General features: G+C 38.0%; 1 pseudogene; it reads left to right on the plus strand.

Moving 5' to 3' along the window:
- The first annotated feature begins 1,736 nt into the window (after positions 1-1,736).
- LOC117077826 lies at positions 1,737-2,768 on the plus strand (annotated as a pseudogene).
- The last annotated feature ends 21,393 nt before the right edge of the window (positions 2,769-24,161 follow it).

A 24,161-nucleotide genomic window follows, 5' to 3' on the forward strand; every position in this document is an offset into this window, starting at 1 on the left:
AGGTTGTCTTCCAGGGTTTTTATAATTTAGAGTTTTACATTTAAATATTTAATCCATCTTTTATTTTATTTTATTTTTTGAGATAGAGTCTTGCTCTGCCACCCAGGCTGGAGTGTAGTGGCACTATCTCAGCTCACTATACCTTCCACCTCCTAGGCTAAAACAATTCTCATACCTCAGCCTCCTGAGTAACTGGGATTACAGGCACCTGCTATCACGCCCACCTAATTTTTGTATTTTTCTTGGAGCCAGAGTTTCACCATGTTGGCCAGACTGGTCTTGAACTCCTGACCACAAGTGATCTGCCCTCCTTGGCCTCCCAAAGTGCTGGGATTACAGACATGAGCCAACACAACCTTTAATCTATCTTGAGTTGCTTTTTGTGCATGGTTTAAGGAATGGCTCCAGCTTCAATCTTCTGCATATGGCTAGCCAGTTATCTCAGCACCATTTATTGAATTGGGAGTCTTTTTCCCATTGCTTGTTTTTGTCAGCTTTGTTGAAGACAGGATGATTCTACATGTGCAGCCTTATTTCTGGGCTCTCTATTCTGTTCCACTGGTCTATGTGCCTGTTTCTGTACCAGTTCCATGCTCTTTGGGTTACTGTAGCCTTGTAATATAGTTTGACGGTAGATAGCTTGATGCCTCTGGCTTTGTTCCTTTTGATTAGGATTGTCTTGGCTATTCAGGCTTTTTTTGGTTTTGTATGAATTCTAAAATAATTTTTTGTAGTTCTGTGAAGAATGTCACTGGTAGTTTGATAGGAATAGCATTGAATCTGTAAATTGCTTTGGGCAGTATATCTATTTTAATGATATTGATTCTTATTATCCATGAGCATGGGATGTTTTTCCATTTGTTTGTGACTTCTCTGATTTCTTTGACAAATCTTTTGTAATTCTCATGGTAGAGATTTTTTTACCTCCTTGGTTAGCTGTATTCCTAGGAGGGTGTGTGTGTGTGTGTGTGGCAATTGTGAATGAGATTGCCTTTCTGATTTGCCTCTCAGTTTGGCTGTTGTTGGTATATAGGAGTGTTAGTGATTTTTGTGCATTGATTTTGTATCCTGTAACTTTGCTGAAGTTGTTTTTCAGCTGGAGGAGCTTTTGGGCTGATACTATGGGGTTTTCTAGCGAGAAAATCATGTCATTTGCAAACAGATAGTTTGACTTCCTCTCTTTCTATTTGGATGCCCTTTATTTCTTTCTCTTACCTGATTGCTATGGCTAGGACTTTCAATACTATGTTGAATAAAAGTGATGAAAGAGGGCATCCGTGTCTTGTGCTGGTTTTCAAGGAGAATGATGCTAGTTTTTGTCTAATCAGTGTACCGTTGGCTGTAACCTTTATTGAACTCGTCACCCAAAAACAACACGGTATACATTCTCCTCATCACCACATGGCGTGTACTCTAAAATCAACCACATAATTGGACATAAAGCAATCCTCAACAAATGAAAAAGAACCAGAATCTTATCAAACACACTCTAGGACCACAGTACAATAAAAATAGAAGTCAAGACTATAAAAATTGTTCAAAACCAAACAATTAGATGGAAATTAGATAATATGCTCCTGAGTGACTTTTGGGTAAATAATGAAATTAAGGCAGAAATCAAGAAGTTCTTTGAAAATAATGAGAACAAAAATACAATATAAAACACAATATACTAGCATGCACAACTGATTCTCCCAAACGTGGAGTCCTATAGTCCAGGTCTTACCTGAATCAGGATGAGGGTGTGGTGCGTCCGAGTGGCGCTGTTGGCCGTATGCCTATTGTAGCATACCTGCAGATCCCACCCCCTCAGGTCTCCCCAGCCCTTCACTGTTGGAAGTCTTCAGGCAAATTTTTCACTTATGAGGGACTGCATATCTTCTCCCAAGACTCTGTGGGTGTGGTTGGAAGTCTGGAGATAGTTGTGATTTTATACAGCTTTCCAACATCCAGCTATGATTGGTACAAGATTTAGGAAGGTCTGACTTTGAGGTTTTATCAGTGCTTGATTTCATAGACTTTGATTTCACTTGATTTCATAGACTTTGGCTTCAGTGACAAACCACAACCACATCACTATTCCATATTTGAGCGGGCTACCATTATAGAAGCACTTTTATGTCATCTGGGGCTCCAGAACCACAGGACCAACCTTTTGTCTCATGACTATGGAGATACTGTTACTCAAGAGCTCCCCTAAAAGTACAAGCAGAATCAATCTGGTAGGCTTACCATAGAGTATCCATCTCCATAGAGTATCCATCTGTGAAATGGAGTTACCTTTCCTGATACTCACTGTCCCTTCCTTCTCCAAAAGCTACTTAAAGCTGGAGGTGTGCTCTCACCTATCCTCACGTGGCTGACAAACTTCTTTGTATTCTCTGGATGTCTCACCCCAGTCTTTGGGCCATGTACTCGGCCCTCTGAGAGTGAGTTGTGGGATGGGGTATGTGGGCAGTCCCATCCCATAGCTGCAATAATGATGGGAACTTAGTCATTGACAGTCTCTTACGGTACTTCATCAATCAGAGAAATAATTTAGAAGGTGCTGAGTGGGAGCTCTTGTCTCTGAAACTACCCCCATTGATTTTTTTTATCTATGAGCCATTGGATCCTGTAAATCCCATCCAGAGTTTTTGGAGCTGTACAGGAAAAAGCTGTCATGGTCCATGATGTGGATTCTGGATGACCACATTAGCCATGATCCTTTGCTAGAAGATCCCATGGGCTTCCTGAATGCATACATGAGCTTCATCAATTCCTTTTGAGCTGGAAAGAGTGGCTTCCCTGTATTATCTCCCCTACTCCCTTATCCGTGGTTTATTCCATTTAAGAAGAAATGCCCAAAAGAGGCCCTGGCTATCAAACACTATTCTCTCACAAAGTCCACTTTACTCAAATTGGTTGACAGTATATAGGAAGAAGCCAGCAGGAGCTCTGGCTAAGGTTCACATAATAGTCTACCTCCCATTACTTTGACATCTGATCAAATGTACAGACTTGCCTTTGTTTTTGTGCTATTAGGAAATTCTGATGAGCACTACTATTCACTGAAAGACGTTCTTTTGCATGAAAGACTTTTTAACACTTTGGACGTTTCTGAAGTATTTAGTAGTGCTAATTTCTGGCCCAGCCCCAATAGGAACTCTATAGTAGGAATGACGAGAAGGGGGACTCCTTCCCTCTCCTTGAATGGCTTTATGGGCACATGCTTTTTAAAAGTTCTTTAAGCAACACAGAGCTGGGCCTTATTTGTCATACCTTTGGATTTAGTTTCATCAGCTGTTTTTAATTATAAACATTTTGTTAAAATAGATATTGATTTGAATAATGTAGTATTCTAAGTATGATTTAAGACTATGATTTACCAAATGTCCCTGTCTGACGGCTTTAAAGAGAGTAGTGGTTGTCCCAGTACGGAGTTTTAGATCTGAGAACGGACAGACTGCCTCATCAAGTAGGTCCCTGATCCCGGAGTGGCCTAACTGGTAGATAACTCCCAGTAGGGGCCAGATGACATACAGCCGGGTGCCCCTCTGAAATGAAGCTTCCAGAAGAAAACTCAGACAGCAACATTTGCCATTCTGCAATATTTGCTGTTCTGCAACCTCTGCTTGTGATACCCAGGCAAACAGTGTCAGGAGTGGACCTCTATCAAACTCCAACAGACCTGCAGCTGAGGGTCTTGACTATTAGAAGAAAAACTAACAAATAGAAAGAACATCCACACCAAAACCCCATCTGTACGTCACCATCATCAAAGACCAAAGGTAGATAAAACCACAAAGATGATGAGAAACCAGAGAAGAAAAGATGAAAATCAGAGTGCCTCTTCTCCTCCAAAGGAACATAGTTCCTCACCAGCAGTGGAGCAAAGCTGGATGGAGAATGACAAGTTGAGAGAAGAAGGCTTCAGAAGATCGGTAATAACAAACTTCTCCGAGCTAGAGGAGGATGTTACAACCCATTGCAAAGAAGTTAAAAACCTTGAAAAAAGATTAGACAGATGGCTAACTAGAATAAACAGTGTAGAGAAGTCCTTGATGGAGGTGAAAACCATGCCATGAGAACTATGTGATGCATGCACAAGCTTCAGTAGCTGATTTGATGGTGGAAAAAGTGTATCAGTGATTGAAGATCAAAAGAATGAAATGAAGTGAGAAGAGAAGTTTAGAGAAAAAAGAGTAAAAAGAAATGAACAAAGCCTCCAAGAAATATGGGACTATATGAAAAGACAAAATATATGTCTGATTGTTGTACCTGAAAGTGATGGGAAGAATGGAACCAAGTTGGAAAACACTCTGCAGGATATTATCCAGGAGAATTTCCCCAACCTAGCGAGGCATGCCAACATTCAAATTCAGGAAATACAGAGAACTCCACAAAGATACTCTTCAAGAAGAGCAACTCCAAGACACATAATTGTCAGATTCACCAAAGCTGAAATGAAGGAAAAAAATGTTAAGGACAGCCAGAGAGAAAGGTCAAGTTACCCACAAAGGGAAGCCCATGAGACTAACAGCAGATCTCTCAGCAGAAACTCTACAAGCCAGAAGAGACTGGGGGCCAATATTCAAAATTCTTAAAGAAAAGAATTTTTAACCCAGAATTTCATATCCAGCCAAACTAAGCTTCATAAGTGAAGGAGAAATAAAATCCTTTACAGACAAGCAAATGCTGAGAGATTGTGTCACCAACAGGCCTGCCCAACAAGAGCTCCTGAAGGAAGCACTAAACATGGAAAGGAAAAACTGGTACCAACCACTGCAAAAACATGCCAAATTGTAAAGACCATCAATGCTAGGAAGAAACTGCATAAACTAATGAGCAAAATAATCAACTAACATCATAATGACAGGATCAAATTCACACATAACAATATTAACCTTAAATGTAAATGGGCTAAATGCTCCAGTTAAAAGACACAGACTGGCAAATTGGATAAAGAGTCAAGACCTATCAGTGTACTGTATTCAGGAGACCCACCTCATGTGCAGAGACACACATAGACTCAAAACAAAGGGATGGCGGAAGATCTACCAAGCAAATGGAAAACAAAAAAAGCAGGAGTTGCAATCCTAGACTCTGATAAAACAGAGTTTAAACCAACAAAGATCAAAAGAGATGAAGAAAGCCGTTACATAATGGTAAAGGGATCAATTCAACAAGAAGAGCTAAATATCCTAAATATATATGCACCCAATACAGGAGCACCCAGATTCATAAAGCAAGTGCTTGGAGACCTACAAAGAGACTTAGACTCCCACACAATAATAATGGGAGACTTTAACACCCCACTGTCAACATTAGACAGATCACCAAGATAGAAAGTTAATAAGGATATCCAGGAATTGAACTCAGCTCTGCACCAAACAGACCTAACAGACATCTACAGAACTCTCCACCCCAAATCAACAGAATATACATTCTTCTCAGCACCACATCACACTTATTCCAAAATGGACCACATAGTTGGAAGTAAAGCACACCTCAGCAAATGTAAAAGAAGAGAAATTCTAACAAATGCATGGTGCAATCAAACTAGAACTCAGGATTAAGAAACTCACTCAAAACTGCTCAACTACATGGAAACTGAACAACCTGCTTCTGAATGACTACTGGATACATAATGAAATGAAGGTAGAAATAAAGATGTCCTTTGAAACCAATGAGAACAAAGACACAGCATACCAGAATCTCTGGGACACATTTAAAGCAGTGTGTAGAGAGAAATTTATAGCACTAAATGTTCACAAGAGAAAACAGGAAAGATCTAAAACTGACACCCTAACATCACAAATAAAAGAACTAGAGAAGCAGCAGCTAACACATTCAAAAGCTAGCAGAAGGCAACAAATAACCAAGATCAGAGCAGAACTGAAGGAGACAGAGACCCAAAAAACTTAAAAAAAAAAATTAATGATTCCAGGAGATTTTTTTTGAAAACATCAACAAAATTGATAGACTGCTAGCAAGACTAATAAAGAAGAAAAGAGAGAAGAATCAAATAGATGCAATAAAAAATGATAAAAGGGATATCACCACAGATCCTACAGAAATACAAACTACCATCAGAGAATACTATAAACACCTCTATGCAAATAAACTAGAAACTCTGGAAGGAATGGATAAAATCCTGGACACATACACCCTCCTATGACTAAACCAGGAAGAAGTTGAATCCCTGAATAGACCAATAACAGGCTCTGAAATTGAGGCAATAATTAATAGCCTACCAACCAAAAAAAGTCCAGGACCAGATGGATTCACAGCTGAATTCTACCAGAGGTACAAAGAGGAACTGGTACCATTCCGTCTGAAACTATTCCAATCAATAGAAAAAGAGGGAATCCTTCCTAACTCATTTTATGAGGCCAGCATCATCCTGATACCAAAGCCTGGCAGAGACACAACAAAAAAGAGAATTTTAGACCAATATCCCTGATGAACATCAATGCAAAAATCCTCAATAAAATACTGGCAAACCAGATCCAACAGCACATCAAAAAGCTTATCCACCATGATCAAGTGGGCTTCATCCCTGGGATGCAAGGCTGGTTCAACATACACAAATCAATAAACGTAATCCAGCATATAAACAGAACCAAAGACAAAAACCACATAATTATCTCAATAGATGCAGAAAAGTCCTTTGACAAAATTCAACAGCCCTTCATGCTAAAAACTCTCAATAAACTAGGTATTGATGGGACATATCTCAAAATATTAAGAGCTATTTGTGACAATCATACTGAATGGACAAAAACTAGAAGCATTCCCTTTGAAACCTGGCACAAGACAGGGATGCCCTCTCTCACCACTCCTATTCAACGTAGTGTTGGAAGTTTTAGCCAGGGCAATCAGGCAAGAAAAAGAAATAAAGGGTATTCAATTAGGAAAAGAGGAAGTCAAATTGTCTGTGTTTGCAGATGACATGATTGTATATTTAGAAAAATCCATCGCCTCAGCCCAAAATCTCCTTAAGCTGATAAGCAACTTCAGCAAAGTCTCAGGATACAAAATCGATGTGCAAAAACTACAAACATTCTTATACACCAATAACAGACAAACAGAGAGCCAAATCATGAGTGACCTCCCATTCACAATTGCTTCAAAGAGAATAAAACACCTAGGAATCCATCTTACAAGGGATATGAAGGATCTCTTCAAGGAGAACTACAAACCACTGCTCAACAAAATAAAAGAGGACACTAACAGATGGAAGAACATTCCATGCTCATGGATAGGAAGAATCAATATCGTAAAAAGGGCCATATTGCCTAAGGTAATTTATAGATTCAATTCAATTCAATTCAGTTCAATCCCCATCAAGCTATCAATCACTTTCTTCACAGAATTGGAAAAAAAATACTTTAAATTTTATATGGAACCAAAAAAGAGCCCACATTACTAAGACAATCCTAAGCCAAAAGAACAAAGCTGGAGGCATCACACTACCTGACTTCAAACTATACTACAAGGCTACAGTAACCAAAACAGCATGGTACTGGTACCAAAACAGAGATATAGACCAATGGAACAGAATAGAGCCACCAGAAATAATGCCACACATGTACAACCATCTGATCTTTGAGAATCCTGACAAAAACTAGAAATGGGGAAAGGATTCCCAATTTAATAAATGGTGCTGGGAAAACTCGTTAGCCATATGTAGAAAGCTGAAACTGGATCTCTTCCTTACATCTTATACAAAAATTAATTCAAGATGAATTAAAGATTTAAATGTTAGACGTAAAACCATAAAAGCCCTAGAAGAAAACCTAGGCAATACCATTCAAGTCATAGGCATGGGCAAGGACTTCATGTTTAAAACACCAAAAGCAATGGCAACAAAAGCCAAAATTGACAAATGGGATCTAATTAAACAAAAGAGCTTCTGCACAGCAAAAGAAACTACCGTCAGAGTGAACAGGCAACCTACAGAATGGGAGAAAATTTTTCCAATCTATCCATCTGATAGAGGGCTAATATCCAGAATCTACAAAGAACCTAAGCAAATTTACAAGAAAATAATCAAACAACCCCATCAAAAAATATGCAAAGGATATGAACAGACATTTCTCAAAACAAGACATTTATGCAGCCAACAGACACATGAAAAAGTGCTCATCATCACTGACCATCAGAGAAATGCAATCAAAACCACAATGAGATACCATCTCATACCACTTAGAATGATGATCATTAAAAAGTCAGGAAAAAACAGGTGCTGGAGAAGATACGGAGAAATAGCAACACTTTTACACTGTTGATGGGATTGTTAACTAGTTCGACCATTGTGGAAGATAGTGTGGGTATTCCTCAAGAATCTAGAACTAGAAATACCATTTGACCCAGCCAACCCATTACTGGGCATATACTCAAAGGATTATAAATCATGCTGCTATAAAGACACATGCACACGTATGTTTATGGCAGCACTATTCACAATAGCAAAGACTTGGAACCAACCCAGATGTCTATCAATCATAGACTAGATTAAGAAAATGTGTCACATATACACCGTGGAACACTATGCAGCCATAAAAAAGCATGAGTTTATGTCCTTTGTAGGGACATGGATGAAGCTGGAAACCTTCATTCTCAGCAAACTATCGCAAGGACAGAAAACACATTCTCACCACATGTTCTTACTCATAGGGTGGAATTGAACAATGAGAACACTTGGACACAGGGTGGGGAACATCATACACTGGGGCCTGTCATGGAGTGGGGGGAGGGAGGAGGGATAGCATTAGGAGGTGTACCTAATGTAAATGACGAGCTAACAGGTGCAGCACACCAACATGGCATATACACATGTAATAAACCTGCACGTTGTGCACATGTACCTTAGAACTTAAAGTGTAATTAACAAAAGAAAAAAGGACATTGGAAGCTGAAATTGAAATTGCATTTTGAATGCATCTTATAAAAAAATACTATGATTTACCTACATAGTATACATATTTTACAAGAATACTAAACCAGCATACCCTTACTCTGCCAGTGAACCTAATTAAACATGTTTCATTTCTGAATAAATTGAAGTAGATCCAAACTATTTACTGAATTTACTGAAATCACAGGACATTAAGGACCAGTAGCATCTGTGCCACAGATTTATCGTTATTGCCAGGAAGATCAATTTTAACAGCAAATGACAGTCTGAGACTCCACAGACCTCAGTGCTTAGAAGCATGTCTCTCCTGAGCTACTGTAGAGGAGAAGGGATAGTTTTGTAGTCCAAACCACCATATGCAATGTACATTGATTCCTTTATGATGACTGCTTAATTCCCCATTGCCTGTCCCAGAGAAGCTTTCTCATGTAGCTTGGTAATTCCTGTACTTTACAGACAGGAAATTTCCAGAAACTTTAAGAACAAATTCTGAGAGGCCTATGAGCAAATGGTGCTGAATACTTTTTTTTAAGCCACATTTCATTGTGTTAGTCAAAGCAGGATTATTAAGTGATTATTTAAAATTCATTTTTTAAATTAGCAACTTCAAGTATGACAACTTTTAAACTGGAATAAGTATTTATTTTCTGTGAATGAAAATGAATTGTGACAAAAAAAATTACAACATACTAGAGTCTGTAGGACACAGCTAAGGCAGTTTTAAAAGGGAAATTCATAGCACTAAATACCCACATCAAACTGCTAGAAATATCTCACATTAACAACCTAACTTCACAACTGAAACAATTAGAGAAGCAGGAACAAACCATCCCCAAAGCTAGCAGAAAATGAGAAATAAAAATAAAAATCAAGCCAGGCACCGTGGCTCACACCTGTAATTCCGGTACTTTTGGGAGCTGAGACAGCGGGATAACCTGAGGTCAGGAGTTCAAGACCAGCTTGGCCAACATGGTGAAACACTATCTCTACTAAAAATACAAAAATTAGCCGGGTGTGGTAGCAGGCACCTGTAATCCCAGCTATTTGGTAGGCTGAGGCAGGAGAATTGCTTCAACCTGGGAGACAGAGGTTGCAGTGAGCCAAGATTGTGTCATTGTACTCCAGCCTGGGTGATAATAGCGAGACTTTGTCTCAAATAATAATAATAATATTTTTAAAGGCCACTAGCTAGACTAATAAAGAAAATAAAAAGAGAAGTTCCAAATAAACACAATTAGAAATGATGAAGGGAATGTTACTACTGACCCCACCGAAATAGAAGCAAGCATCAGAAACTACTACGAACACCTCGACGCACACAAACTAGAAAACCTGGAAGAGATGGATAAATTCCGAGACACATACACCCTCCCAAGATTGAGCCAGGAGGAAATTGACTCCCTAAATAGACCAAAAATGAGCACTGAAATTGAATCAATAATAAATAGTCTAGCAATCGAAAAAAAAGACCCATGACCTGATGAATTCACAGCTGAATTCTGCCAGATGTACAAAGAAAAACTGGTATAATTCCTACAGAAACTATTCCCAAAAAATTGAGGAGGGGCTCCTTCCAAGCTCATCCTAGAAGGCTAGCATCATCCTAATACCAAAATCTGGCAGAGATACAACAAAAAATGAAAACTATAGGCCAATACCTTTAAATAACATCGATACAAAAATCCTCAACAAAATATTTGCAAACTGAATCCAGCAACACATCAAAAAGCTAATGCACCATGATCAAATAGGCTTCATCCCCAGGATGCAAGGTTGGTTCAGCATATGCAAATCAATAAGCGTGATTCATCACATACACAGAACTAAAGACAAAAACCACATGATTATCTCAATAGATACGGAAAAGACTTTCAATAAAATTCACACTACTTCATGTTAAAAACTTCCAACTAAGTATTGGAGGAATGTACCTCAAAATAAGGAGAGGCATCTGTTTATTGAGTTCATACTATGTGCGAGGTATAGTTCTAGGTGTATGGATACAGCAGTGAGTAACTTTAAAACAAAGCAAAATAAAACAAAAATGATCCTACTCTCAGGGAGAGTTTAAGGAACTTGTCTGAAGTCACAAATCTCCTAAATGACAGAGCTGGAACTGAAATCTAGACTGTGTGACTCTGTAGCCCGTGCTCTTCACTGTGGTGCCTTTCTTTTAAAAAATTAATTAACTTTGATTTTAGATGAATTTTGGGCTTACAGAAAAATTGAGTGGAAATTACAGAGAAGTCTGAATCCGTTCACTGCTCAATCATCTTTCTTGACTTTTAATGCAGAAAGCAGTGGAAAATGAATAAAACACTAGTATACCTAAAGAAAATCCCCTCTCTTTTCTCTGTACTTGCATTATAATGAAGTAAATGAAAATTTCCATCATCCTAAGTTATTCATTCATTTTTTTCACACGTACTTACAGAACCTTTCCCATGTGTCAGGCTACTCAAAAAGAATGATGAATAAACTGACATGAACTCTGACCTTACAGAGTTTATGGTAGAGTATAAACCTTGGCGGAGACAGTATCAGAAATGAATATCTAATTACAAAAGACAGAAACATTAAAAGACAATGTGGCAAACAGTTTAAAAATCCAAGTTCTTTGTGTGGCAGTAATATTTCAGTGACACCTGGAGGATGAGGAAAAGTTAACCTTGCAAAGAAAAGAGGAAAGGTCATTTCAGGGAGGTGATCACCATACACAGAGTTACTGAGGAGGTTAAGAATTTGAAGGTTTCAAAGTATAAAGAGCTTAGTTGGTAAAGGAAATGAAAAACGATGGGACTGAGAGATCGGAAAAAAGCCAGGAGAATTTGTTGTCACAAAAAATCAAGAGAAATATGATCATGTAAGGTCAAGTAAGTTTAAGATTTTTTAAAAGGTCCATTGGAGGATGTTTGTGACCTTTCATTTTTTTTGATATCAGCATTAACACAAGGGCTGTTTTAAATGGTTTTCTAAAAAGTTTCAAGTGCATGTTTTCTTATCGAGAACCCTGTTCTCAGGGTTCTGAGTAAAGAAGTGTCTAGTTAATGGCAGATGGGAAAGTCATCAAAGGTGTGTGTAGATAATACTTACAAGCAGTTGAATATGCAAGGAAGATAGAATAGTCAGTAGAAATGAAGGTGCATTCAGGGAGTTCTTCTTTCCTTTGCTTGAGATCAATTATAGAAAATTAAAATGCTGTTTTCAGAAATCTAGCAGAGAGGGAGAGGCTGAAAATGCAAGTAGGAGGAGATAACTGAGGTGGTAGAAATGTTAGTATCTGGATACCCATACAGGGAGTGGCCTCTGCTAGAAGAAGCCTCACTTACTCCAAGGTTGTTAGAGAGAAAAAGAAAAGATGAGTAAAGATTTAGGTCATTTGTACATTTGATGACAATATCAATTATGTCTTTTAGGAAGCATGAAGTACACATTTAATATGGAATGAGAAAGGGTAGATCGGGAGAAAGAAAGGTCAAGTCCTTGAAGTCAGTAAAGGATGGTTGTGGAGAATGGGAAAGTGAACTTAGAGAATGGTAAGTATGCCAGCCAGTGTTGGGTAACCACTTGAACTAATGACGAGGAATTTATAGTGAGATCAGCAAATTAGAATTGAGTTTCATTGGGCCTAGAACTGAAATGGGAGTGGTTTACATACAGTTTCTCTCTCAGATATCTTGATATTATATCCAGGGCTGGTCCAGTGTTTCTACAGTTATTAAGAGCCCAGACCCACTCTGTTTTGGCACTCTGCTTTCCATCATTTGACTTCCATTTCAAGGCCAAGATGGTGTTCTGTTCCAGTCAGCAAGAAGGGGAAAGAGACAAATAGAGTGCATCTATCCCTCTTTTAAATTTGTTGTCAGTGAGTGAGATGATTGAATCAATCACTTTGGAAACTGAACAGGTTGAGGTGTTGAAAAGTCTAGGATCAGCTGGGCACAGTGGCTCACGCCTGTAATCTCAGCACTTTGGGAAGCCAAGGTGGGTGGATCACGAGGTCAGGAGTTCGAGACCAGCCTGGCCAATATGGTGAAACCTCATCTCTACTAAAAATACAAAAATTAACTGGACATGGTGGCGTGTGCCTGTAGTCCTGGCTACTCGGGAGGCTGAGGCAGAAGAATCGCTTGAACCCAGGAGGCAGAGGTTGCAGTGAGCCAATATCACGCTACTGCACTCCAGCCTGGGCGACAGAGTGAGACTCTCTCTAAAAAAAAAAAAAAAAAAATTCTAGGACCTTACTGTAGGAATGGGGTGACAGGAGAAAAAAAGTCACCAGAGATGAGGAAGTCGAGGATGGAAAATCCAAATTATTAGACAGAGTTATTCCCATGGAATATGATCTCCAGATTGATAGCCAAATTTAGGTAATAGAAGGACTTGTGTTGTTCTTCATAATATTTTTCTTAATTTCTATTTCAATAGCTTTTGAGGTACAAGTGTTTTTTGTTATATGGATGAATTATATAGAGGTGAATTCTGAGATTTTTAGTGCACCTGTAATTTGAGTAGTGTACATTATACCTAATGTGTAGGTATTTTTTATTCCTAACCTACTTTTCCCTCCTCCCACTTTGCATCTCTAAAATCTATTATATAACTCTGTATTCTTTTTCATACTCATAGCTTAGCTCCCACTTATAAGTGAGAACACACAGTTTTTGGTTTTTCCACTCTTGTGTTACTTCACTTAGAATGATGGCCTCCAGTTCCATCCAAGGTGCTGCAAAAGACATTATTGTGTTCCTTTTAATGGCTGAATAGTATTCCATGGTGTATGTATGTCACATTTTCTTTATCCACTCATTAGTCAATGAGCACTTAGGTTGGTTCCACATCTTTGCAACTGTGAATTGTGATGCTATAAAAATATGTGTGCAAGAGTCTTTTTCATATAACGACTTCTTTTTTGGGGAGGATGGTACCCAGTAGTAAGATTGCTGGATCCAACAGTAGATCTACTTTAAGATCTTTAAGGAATCCCCATACTGCTTTCCATTAGGTTGTACTAATTTATATTTCCACCAGCAGTGTATAAACTTTACTTTTGATCGTATCTGTGCCAACATCTATTGTTTTTTGACTTTTTAATAATAGCTATTCCGGGTGGTATGCATCTCACTGTGGTTTTAATTTGCATTTTCCTGATGATTAGTGTTGTTGAGCATTTTTTTCATATTTTTTGTTGACCATTTGTATATCTTCTTTTGAGAAGGGTCCATTCATGTCATTTGCGTACTTTTTAATGAAATTATTTGATTGTTTTCTTGCTGATTTGAGTTCCTTGTATATTCTGTATATTGTATATGTATTCTATATATTATATTCTGTATATTCCTTTGTCAAATGAGTAGTTTACAAATATTTTCTTTCATTCTGTGGGTTGTCTGTTTACTCTCCTGATTATTTATTTTGTTGTACAGAAGATTTTAGTTTAATTAGGTCCCATTTATTTATTTTTATTTTTCTTGTATTTGTTTTGGGGGTCTTAGTCATAAATTCTTGCCTAGACTTATTTCTAGAAGAGTTTTTGCAATGTTGTCTACTAAAATTTTTATAGTTTCAGGTCCTATATTTAAGGTTTTGATCCATCTTGAGTTGATTTTTGTATAAAGTGAGAGATATAGGAACCCAGTTTCATTCTTCTACATATGACTAGCCAGTTTTCCCAGCACCATTTATTAAATAGGGAGTCCATTACCGAGTTTATGTTTTTGTATGCTTTGTTGCAAATCAGCTGGCTGGACGTATTTGGCTTCATTTCTGGGTTCTCTAGTCTGTTCAACTAGTCTACTTGCCTACTTTTATGCCAGTACCATGCTGTTTTGGTAACTGTAGCCTTGCAGTATTACTTGAAGTCTCATAATGTGATACCTCCAGATTTGTTCATTTTGCTTAGGATTGCTTTGGCTATTTGGGCTCTTTTGTGCTTCCATAGGAATTTTAGGAGTGTTTTTTTTTTCTAATTCTGTGAAGAATAACGTTAGTCTTTTGATAGGAATTGCATTGAGTTTATAGATTGCTTTGGGCAGTTTGGCCATTTTCATAATATTGATTCTTTCAATCCATGAGCATGGGATTGTTTGTGTCATCTATTATTCCTTTCAACAGCATTTTGTAGGTCTCCTTGAAGAGATCTTTTACCTTCTTGGTTAAGCATATTCCTAGTGTTTAGTTTTGTTTTTCAGCTGTTTTTTTTTTTTTTTTTTTTTTTAAAGAGTTCTTGATTTGATTCTAGGCTTGGTCATTGTTGGTGGATAGCAGTGCTACTGATATGTGTACATTGATTTTGTGATTTGAGATTTAACCGAATTTGTTTATCAAATCTAAGAATCTTTTTGAGGAGTTTTTAGGGTATTCTAAGTATACAATCATATTATCTGCAAATAGTGATAGTCTGACTTCCTCTTTTCCAGTTTGGATGATTTTTCTTTCCTTCTTTTGACTAATTGACCTGGCTAGGACTTCCAGAACTATGTTGAATAGGAATGGTGAAAGTGGGCACCACTGTCTTGTTCCTGTTCTTAGGTGGAATGCATTCAACTATTCAACATTCAGTGTAATGTTTACTGTGGGAGTTTGTCATATATGGCTTTTATTCTTTTGAGGTAGGTCCCTTCTATGCCTAGTTTGTTAAGAGTTTTATCACAAAGTGATGCTGGATTTCAGTAAATGCTTTTTCTACATCAATTGAGATGATTATATGGCTTTTGCTTATAATTCTGTTTATGTTATGTATCACATTTATTAACGTGCTTATTTTAAACCATCCCTGCATCGCTGGGATGAACCCCATTTGATCATTATGCGTTATGTTTTTTATGTGCTGTTGGATTTGGTTAGCTAGTATTTTGGTGAAGATTTTTGCATCTATGTTCATCAGGGAAATTGGTAGTTTTTCTTTTTTGTGTGTGCCCTTTCCTGGTTTTGGTACTAGGGTGATACTAGCTTCTAAGAATGATTTAGGAGGGATTCCTTCTTTCTCAATCTAATTTCAGTACAATTGGTTGCAATTTTTCTTTGAATGTCTGGAATAATTCAGCTATGAATCTATCTGGTCCTGGGCTTTTTTTACTGGCAATTTTTAAACTACTGTTTCAATCTTGCTGCTTGTTATTGGTCTGTTCAGGCTTATGTTTCTTTCTGTTTTAACTAAGAAGGTTGTATGTTTCTGGGAATTTGGGTATTTTCTCTAGGTTTTCGAGTTTGTGCACATAAAGGTTCATAGCAGTCTTGAATGACCTTTGGTATTTCTGTGGTGCTGGCCATAATTTCTTCAGTTTCATTTCTGATTGAGCTTATTTGGATCTTTTCTCTTCTCTTCTTGGTTAATCTAGTTAATGGTCTATTGATTTTGTTTATTTTTTCAAAGAACCAGCTTTTTGCTTCATTGATCTTCTGTATTTTTGTTCGTTTGTTTCAATTTCATTTAGTTCTGTTCTAATTTTGTTATTTCTTTTTTTCTTCAATCTTTCTGTTTAGTTCTTGTTTCTCCAGTTCCTTAAGGTGTGGCATTAGGTTGTCAATCTGTCCTCTTTGAGACTTTTTGATGTAAGCATTTAGTGCTATAAACATTCCTCTTAGCACCACTTTTGCTGTGTCCCTGAGGTTTTGATAACTTATGTCATTATCATAATTCAATTCAAAGAATTATTTAATTTCTATCTTGGTTTCATTGTTAGCCCAGATATCATGCAAGAGCAGATTAATTTCCATGTATATTTGTATAGTTTTAAGGGTTCCTTTTGCAGTTGATTCTAGTTTTATTCTACTGTGGTCTGAGAAGATACTTGATATAATTTCAATTTTTAAATATTTGTTGAGACTTATTTTGTGACTTATCCTATGGTCTGTCTTAAAGAATGTTCCATGTGCTGATGAGAAGAATGTATATTCTGCAGATCTTGGTGGAATGTTCTGTAAATATCTGTTAGGTTCATTTGTTCTAGTGTGTCACTTAAGTCTAATGTGTCTCTGTTGCCTTTGTGTCTCAAAGATCTATCTAGTTCTTCCATTGGTGTACTGAAGTCTTCCACTATTATTGTTTTGCTGTCTGTCTCATTTTTTAGGTCTAGTAGTAATTGTTTTATTAATCTGGGAGTTCCAGTGTTTGGAGCATATACATTTAGGATTGCAATATCTTCTTGTTGAATTGATCCTTTCACTATTATATAGTGACCATCTTATTGGTTATTGTTTATTGTTATGTGAGATTTGAGCTTTCAAGAGGTTCTAGTTTGGTGCACATCAGGCTTTTGTTTCAAGGTTTATAACTTATTTTAGCATTTCTTATAATGCTGGTTTGGTAGTGACAACTTCTCTCAACATTTGTTTGTCTGAAAATAGCTTTATTTCTCCTTTACTTATGAAAGTTAGCTTTGCGAATACAAAATTCTTGGTAGACAGTTGATCTGTTTATGAAGATAGGACCCAACTCCCTTCAAGATTGTAAAGTTTCTTCTGAGAAGTCTGTGGTTAGTCTGATAGGTTTTCCTTTGTAAGTTTCCTGGTATTTTTGTCTTACTGCTCTTAGAATTCTTTCCTTCATGTTGACTTTAGATAGCCTCATGAGTATATGCTTTGGTGAAGATCATTCTACAGTGAATTTTCCAGGAGTTCTGTAAGTTTCTTGGATTTTGATGCCTAGATCTCTAGCCAGAGCAGGGAAGTTTTCCTCAATTAGTCTCTCAAATAAGTTTTCTAGACTTATTTTTTTCTTCTCCCTCAGGAACATCAATTATTCTTAGGTTTGGCCATTTTACATAACTACGTATTTCTTAGAGACTTTGTTCATTTCTTTTGATTCCTTTTTATTTATTTTTGTCTGATTGTATTCATTCAAAAGCCTGTATTTGAGCTCAAAATTCTCTCCTCCACTTGTTCTAGTCTATTCTTAACATGTTCCACTGCATTTTGTAATTTCCTCAGTATATTTTTCATTTCCAGAACTTCAAACTGTTTTTTCTTGATGATATCTAGCTCTCTAGAAAATTTTTCATTCATTTTTCAAACCGCTTTTAAAATTTTCCTTATGATGGTTTTCGCCTGTTTCTGATATCTCCTTGAGTAACTTAATAATTGATCTTCTGAATTTCTTGTTTGGCATTTCAAAGATTTCATCTTGGTTTGGGTTCATTGCTGGAGAGCCAGCGTGATCTTTTGAGGGTGTTATAGCACCCTGTTTTGTCATATAACCAGTTTTTTTTTTTGTTCCTTCTCATTTGGATAGACTATTTCTTCTAATTATTCTTGAATTTATGTTTGATTTGACTGTGTTTCCTTTTTTGTTTTTTTGTTTGTTTTTAAATTGATTTTTTCCCTTAAAGATGATACTTTAATATTTATAGTTAATTATAGCCTAATTTGGTTATTGGTGCTTTCAGGGGTGAAGACTTTGTAGAGTTCCTTGGTTATAGAGAGTCTTCATATGATGGCTTTCCCATATGCTGGTTGTGGTAGCAATCCACGTACTTGATGTATGAGCAAGTACACTATCTCCTGTGGGTTGGAATGGTAGGTTTTTTAAAGTTTATCTCATTCCTTAATGGTGTGTACTTTTTTATTTATTTATTTTTCCCCTCCATTGTATTTACTGTTTGATGGTTTAGTCTTCAGGCCAGTAGGGCAGTTGTCCCTGTGTAGGAACAAACTGTGGCTAAAGCAGATGGGTAAATGAAGTCCCAGCCTTGACAGAGGTGGCTAGAGGAGCTCTCGGTGAGTTGCACTGAGGTCGTATCAGAGAGAAGGGTTGGAGCTACCTCAGTTCCCCTTCCAGGTAAGCAGGAAAGTTATCCACCTCACAGACACACTCGTGTCCCAGAGCTCTGGCTATTCAGATCAGACAGGCTCCTCTTTTCTTCTGTAGGAATGGTTGATGTTCCAAGTACAGAGGAACTGTGACTGTTTCTCGGGTAAGCTTGAACTTGGAGGGTGCTCCTCCTGTGGGAATGCAGTCACCCTGACATGTTCCAGAAAGGTTGTCTATGGTTGCACCCTTGCTGAGCTCCTGTGGGAAAATCCCCAACTGTGCCTAAAGTGGTGGACAAGCAGGGACAAGCAGGTCTTCTTCTCCAAGACCTTTCACACACAGCAGGAATGTCTGACTATTGAGACAGAGCTGAAGACTTTCCCTACTTAGCCCAACTGTGCCTCTGCTAAAAGAAGCTTCCTACCAGTGGAAGGATCTGGTGCTGAAGGCCTGCCATCCGGATTCCTTTGTCCCACAAGATGTTCCCTTGATGTAGTTAACTCCCTCTTCCCCTAGGAGTGAGCATCCCTGGTAGTTAGACTGCTGTGAGTGTTGTTGCTCCTCTGGGTCTAACTGAAGTTGCCACACTCCAGGCTCACAGTAGGAAAAGTCTGCAACTGATCTGGTGATGTGACCTGTCCTCAAGTTTCCCAGCAGTAGGTAGCAGCACCAGCTCTAATGGGGATGGCAGGGGAGTGATGTAGTCTCTGAAATTTGTTGGTTATTGATAGCCTTAGTGTGTTGGCTTTCTTGAATGCTGGTTATATTAGTAATGAACTTGTCACATGGACAGACTCAGGACCTCCTGGTTAACCAGAGTGGTACAAGGAGTGGTGACAGCTGACACAAGCAGCGACAGTGGTACAAGCAGTGTGCTGCTGTTTTCTCCTTCCTGGGGACAGTGTTATTCTTTCAGGAGATACTACAATGGATTGTGTTCATTGGCCTCCAGCCAGGAGGTGGCCCTTTCAAAAGAGCCCCAGCTGTGGTAGCAGTGGGATTTTTGCTTGCCTTATATTGCACAGGACAGGCCCTCTGTTTTCTAAGGCAACAGTCAGAGCCATGTAGCTCCTGAGAGATTCTATCCTTTGTGTTAAGCTACCAAGGAAGGTGGCAGGGCAAAGCCAGATGGGTTCTGGGTCAGGCAGGTTTGTGCTCTGAGTCTCCACAGGAGGGCAAGCAGCAGCCCCTGTGTGTGTTGGGGGATTGGAGTGGTTCTCAGGTCACTGGGTTGATGTTCCAGAGGGGAACATTGCTGCCTCTATTGCATAGAAGAATTGGCACAAGGAGTGGGGAGTAGCAGGCAGTGGTAAGCCCCACACAGGCTCCACACAGTTCCCACACACTTGGTGAGGCCAGTTCACTCTCACAGTGCTCCACTGGCAGCAGCAAGCTGAGTTCTAGTCAGCCTCTAATCAGAACTCCCAACTGCCTGGATTCATAAGCTTTCCCAGTGGAGATAGCAACAGAGCTTTCAGGCCACCTGCCTTCCCCTCCCTGTTGGTTGCAAAGCTGGGTGCCTGGCTACTGCAGTTGCAACTCCTGCACTTTTGCCCCTTTTCACTCTCCCTTGCCCCGGGCCTGGCCAAAGGAATTAGCCCTCACTCAAGGTTATAGCATGAAACCCTACTGGGGGCTTCTTTCAACCTGCAACCACTACCTGAATGTTTTGGCTGTCCTCTGCAGGGTCCCCGGTGAAGAACCATAAGGAATGGCTGCCCTCAGTCCATGCTGGCATCTGGGAGTGCATGCAAGGGTCTGCCCGCTACTGCTCCTGCTTTTATTTTCCAAGACCCTCCCCAAGCCGGTTCCTGTGCTGAGTAGGGTTATGGCCTTCCCCCGTAGCGTGGACTTTCCGGGTCCCCGGTGGGCGCGTGTATCCTGAAGGCAGAGTCCCCCTCTCACACTCCGAGGACTCACAGCCTTTAGCCTGACTCACAGCATACGCTGCAGACTCCTCCTTCCTTCAAAGTGTCTGTAGATTCCTTTGGTTTTCCTGTACGTTCCTGTGTCACTTTTGGATAAAAAGTTCATAATGTGAATCTCTGCACAATATTTTGTCCTTTTAAGTGGGAGAGTTATGCTAGCAATGCCTCTAATCAGTCATCTTGAAAAAAAAAAACTATTTTTTAAAATAATTTTTATACTTTGGAAGATCCAAATCTAATTCTGGGTATCTTCACAAATGTGATGTTTATTTTACTTTAATACTTTACTTCAATTATAAAGTATGCATATAGTATAAAATATTCCAACTACATAGAAAGTTATATATTTAAAAGCCCAAAAGCTTTTAGTTTCTTCACCTTTCCATTCCTAGTGCCACATTTTAGAGACAATTGTGTTTAAATCTGTCCAGAGTCTCCTTGGTGGTGAATCTAAAAATTTAATATGTTATACTAGTTTCTATGTTTGTTTATCACCTTTATATTGTATCTGTTGACTTCATGTTAAGAAAAATTGAGAATTTAGCAGAGTTATAATTCTAACACCTCCTTTAGCTCCCATACTTCCTGATTTTGTTAGTAATATTATTATTTTTGTTTTAAAACACTTAATCCTCTATTTCTTGATCCTAAACTTTGGACAGTGCTATTACATAATATAAGAAGGTTAGTGTTCCTCCACGACCCTTCTCTCATCCTCTTTCACCTGATACTACTAGGCTTAACATGTCGAAAATTCTGTGTTTTAAATCTTGTTCTGTAATTATAATTCTTCAAGGCTTTATCCATAAGTTGATATTAAACTTTGAAAATTTTATAAATAGAATTTATAATAGTATAATAGTAATTAATAATATATTAATCTTAGGATCAAAATGAAAAGTAGAATGTCTAATCTCATGGAATGGAGTCTCTGTTCTTCTTGAAGACAGTTTTTACACAACCATCCAACTTCGTAATCTAAATTAAAATGCCTAGTGTTTAGGCCTATGGTTCCACGGCCATTCTGTCTTTGTTGTTATTTTTAATTTCATTTCTAAAGTAATTCCATCGTTTTTGAGATATCATAACTTCTCTCTCCTATATTTATCTGTTTGCTAAAGTCACTTTTTAAGTTTTTATTTAATATGAGAAAGAAAAGATGGAAAATAAATTTTCAGAATTCTTTCATGTAACTCTCAATGAATAGATGTTATTGCTCCATTTTTTCCCTAACATAAAATGTTGATAATGAGAAAGAATTTTAATGCCATTTTTATTGTTATTCCTTTATAGATAACATGCTCTTTTTTTTTTTTTTTCCATGAAGATTTAGGACATTCTTCTAGCAGAGTGCTAACATCTTATCAAGAAGTATATGCCCAAAATTTTTCTCGTTGATTTTGAAGAGTTGAGATGAATTTTCTCTTTGTTCATTTTCTTCATTCACTTCTCTTTGAATAATTTTAAATTAGATTTTGGATATTCTAAATCTATCTACCATGTGTCTAAATGTTTCTCTAATATTTCCCTTCTCTTTATCTTTTCCGACTATGTTCTGATTTTCTTTGAATGTATGTTACCTATTACTAACATGTCCTTCAGCTGTGTCTATTCCGTTATTCAGTCTCTAGTTGATCTGTTATTTTGTGATCATTTTATTCATTTTCAGGATCTTATTTACTCTTTTAAGTGATTCTTTTTAATAGTCACCTTGTTATAGATGACTATTTCCTCAGATTTCTCTAAGGAAAGAAGTAGCTTTTTTGTTGTTTTTGTTTTTAAAGTTTCTTGTGTTTATTTTGTACATTACATTTACTGTCTTCTAGGTCAATGTTTCTATTGCCTACTTTTGTTTATCTCTTTGAGTTTGTGAATTTTATTCAAATACTAAGTGAACCTTTGTTGCCTATTCATAATTATAAATGAAGAATACATTGGTTAGTGTAAAGACTGGTCTGCATTTCAGGTACAGCTGTGGACTGTTTGTCCAAAAGCTTTATACTCTGAAATAGAAGACCAATTCTATATAAAATAAGGAACCTGTCAGTGTGCGGATTTCCCTTTAGACTATGTGGACAGAAAGTATATTGTCAGGCCCAGCACCACTGCTGTTAGCAAGCTAAAGAACAATTTCTTTTGAGGTATTATTCATTACAATTCTTAGGTGCGAAAGAAAAAACTCACTTCAGTTAGTTGAATCAGGAAGGAATTTATTAAAAGTGTTAAATAATTCACCCAACTATTGAGAGAATTGGAGGATTTGTTTCTAGAAGAAACTGTCAGATGAAAAAACAAACAAACAAACAAAAAAAAAACAGTTGACAGAACCTCACTGAAGAACTGACCCAACTAGGGAACTCACAAAAAGGTCACTTGTTCCCTAGAACCTCTCTCCCTCTGCTGCCTCCCACAGCAACAGAACAGATGCCCTCTGCCCAGTCTGCTGCTTATGTGGGTCACTTCCAGATCAAAGTCTTATATGGATACAACTGGTTGGGGGAACTAACATTACCTATCTTCATTCTAGTTGCAATGGAGAGTAGAAAATAAAGACTTTAAAAATTGTACTTCAGGTAGCAGTATTCACAGTGTGGAGAACCATCAAAAGCAAAGAGTGCTCAAAAGATTCAGAGCAGTCGCAAGTGTCAGAGATCCCCTATGTGGAAAAACATACTTGAGTCTATTTCCATCTTCTGGTGCAGATGCTCTTCCTTTTAACTGCACTGATCCAGTGACTTTATACCTGGCTTTCTACCTGTCACTAGTCCTAAAATACACACGAATGGTCCCCTTACTGATGAATCTTTCTCATTAGAAAGCCTACCTGAAGCTTGAGATTCGTTGCTACTGCCAACTGAACAGAATATGAAATTGAAGGCACTGACCAGCTCCAGCCGTACATAGGAAATCCTTTGACTAATTATCCTAATTCTCAGCCCCAGTCCACTTGTACTCTCTGTACCTGCTGATTCCAAGGATATGAGGGGGAGGTCCACCAGAAAGCAGTATGTCCACCTTCACTGCAGCCTCTTTTGACTATTTTCTCTGATCTGATTTATGCGTCCATAAGGCCTATCTAACTGCTATCTTCCAGAAATTAGTCAACATTTCTGGTTTGCTGATTGCATACTTTTTTTTTTCTGTGCGTTTATAGATGAGTTATCTTTGTATGTCCTTGTTATCATTTCATTGGTTCTCTAAAAGGAATCTGAGGTAAATGGGACTGTTATGATACTATTTTGTTACAATGTTTAGTTCATATTTTAGATAAGGCAAAGCAAAGAAAATCTTATAGCCAGTGCCCCTCTCTGCCCTCTCCGCCGTGTTTAATATATGTTGCCTACACTGGGGGCTGGCCAACTTTTTCTATAAAGGGTCAGATGCAAATATTTTGGGCTGTATTGAGAGTAAGGTCTCTGTCATAACTATTCAAATCTGCTGTTGTAGTGGAAACACAGCCATAGACAATATATAAAGAGACAAGTGTGGCTGTGTTCAATAAAAGTTTATTTACAAAAACAGGTGGCAGGCCAGATTTGCTCAACCAAGCATGATTTTCCCACCCCTGGTTTTCATGAAA

Source organism: Trachypithecus francoisi, unplaced genomic scaffold (assembly GCF_009764315.1).
Source record: "Trachypithecus francoisi isolate TF-2019V2 unplaced genomic scaffold, Tfra_2.0 Lachesis_group0, whole genome shotgun sequence".
Lineage (NCBI taxonomy): Eukaryota > Metazoa > Chordata > Mammalia > Primates > Cercopithecidae > Trachypithecus > Trachypithecus francoisi.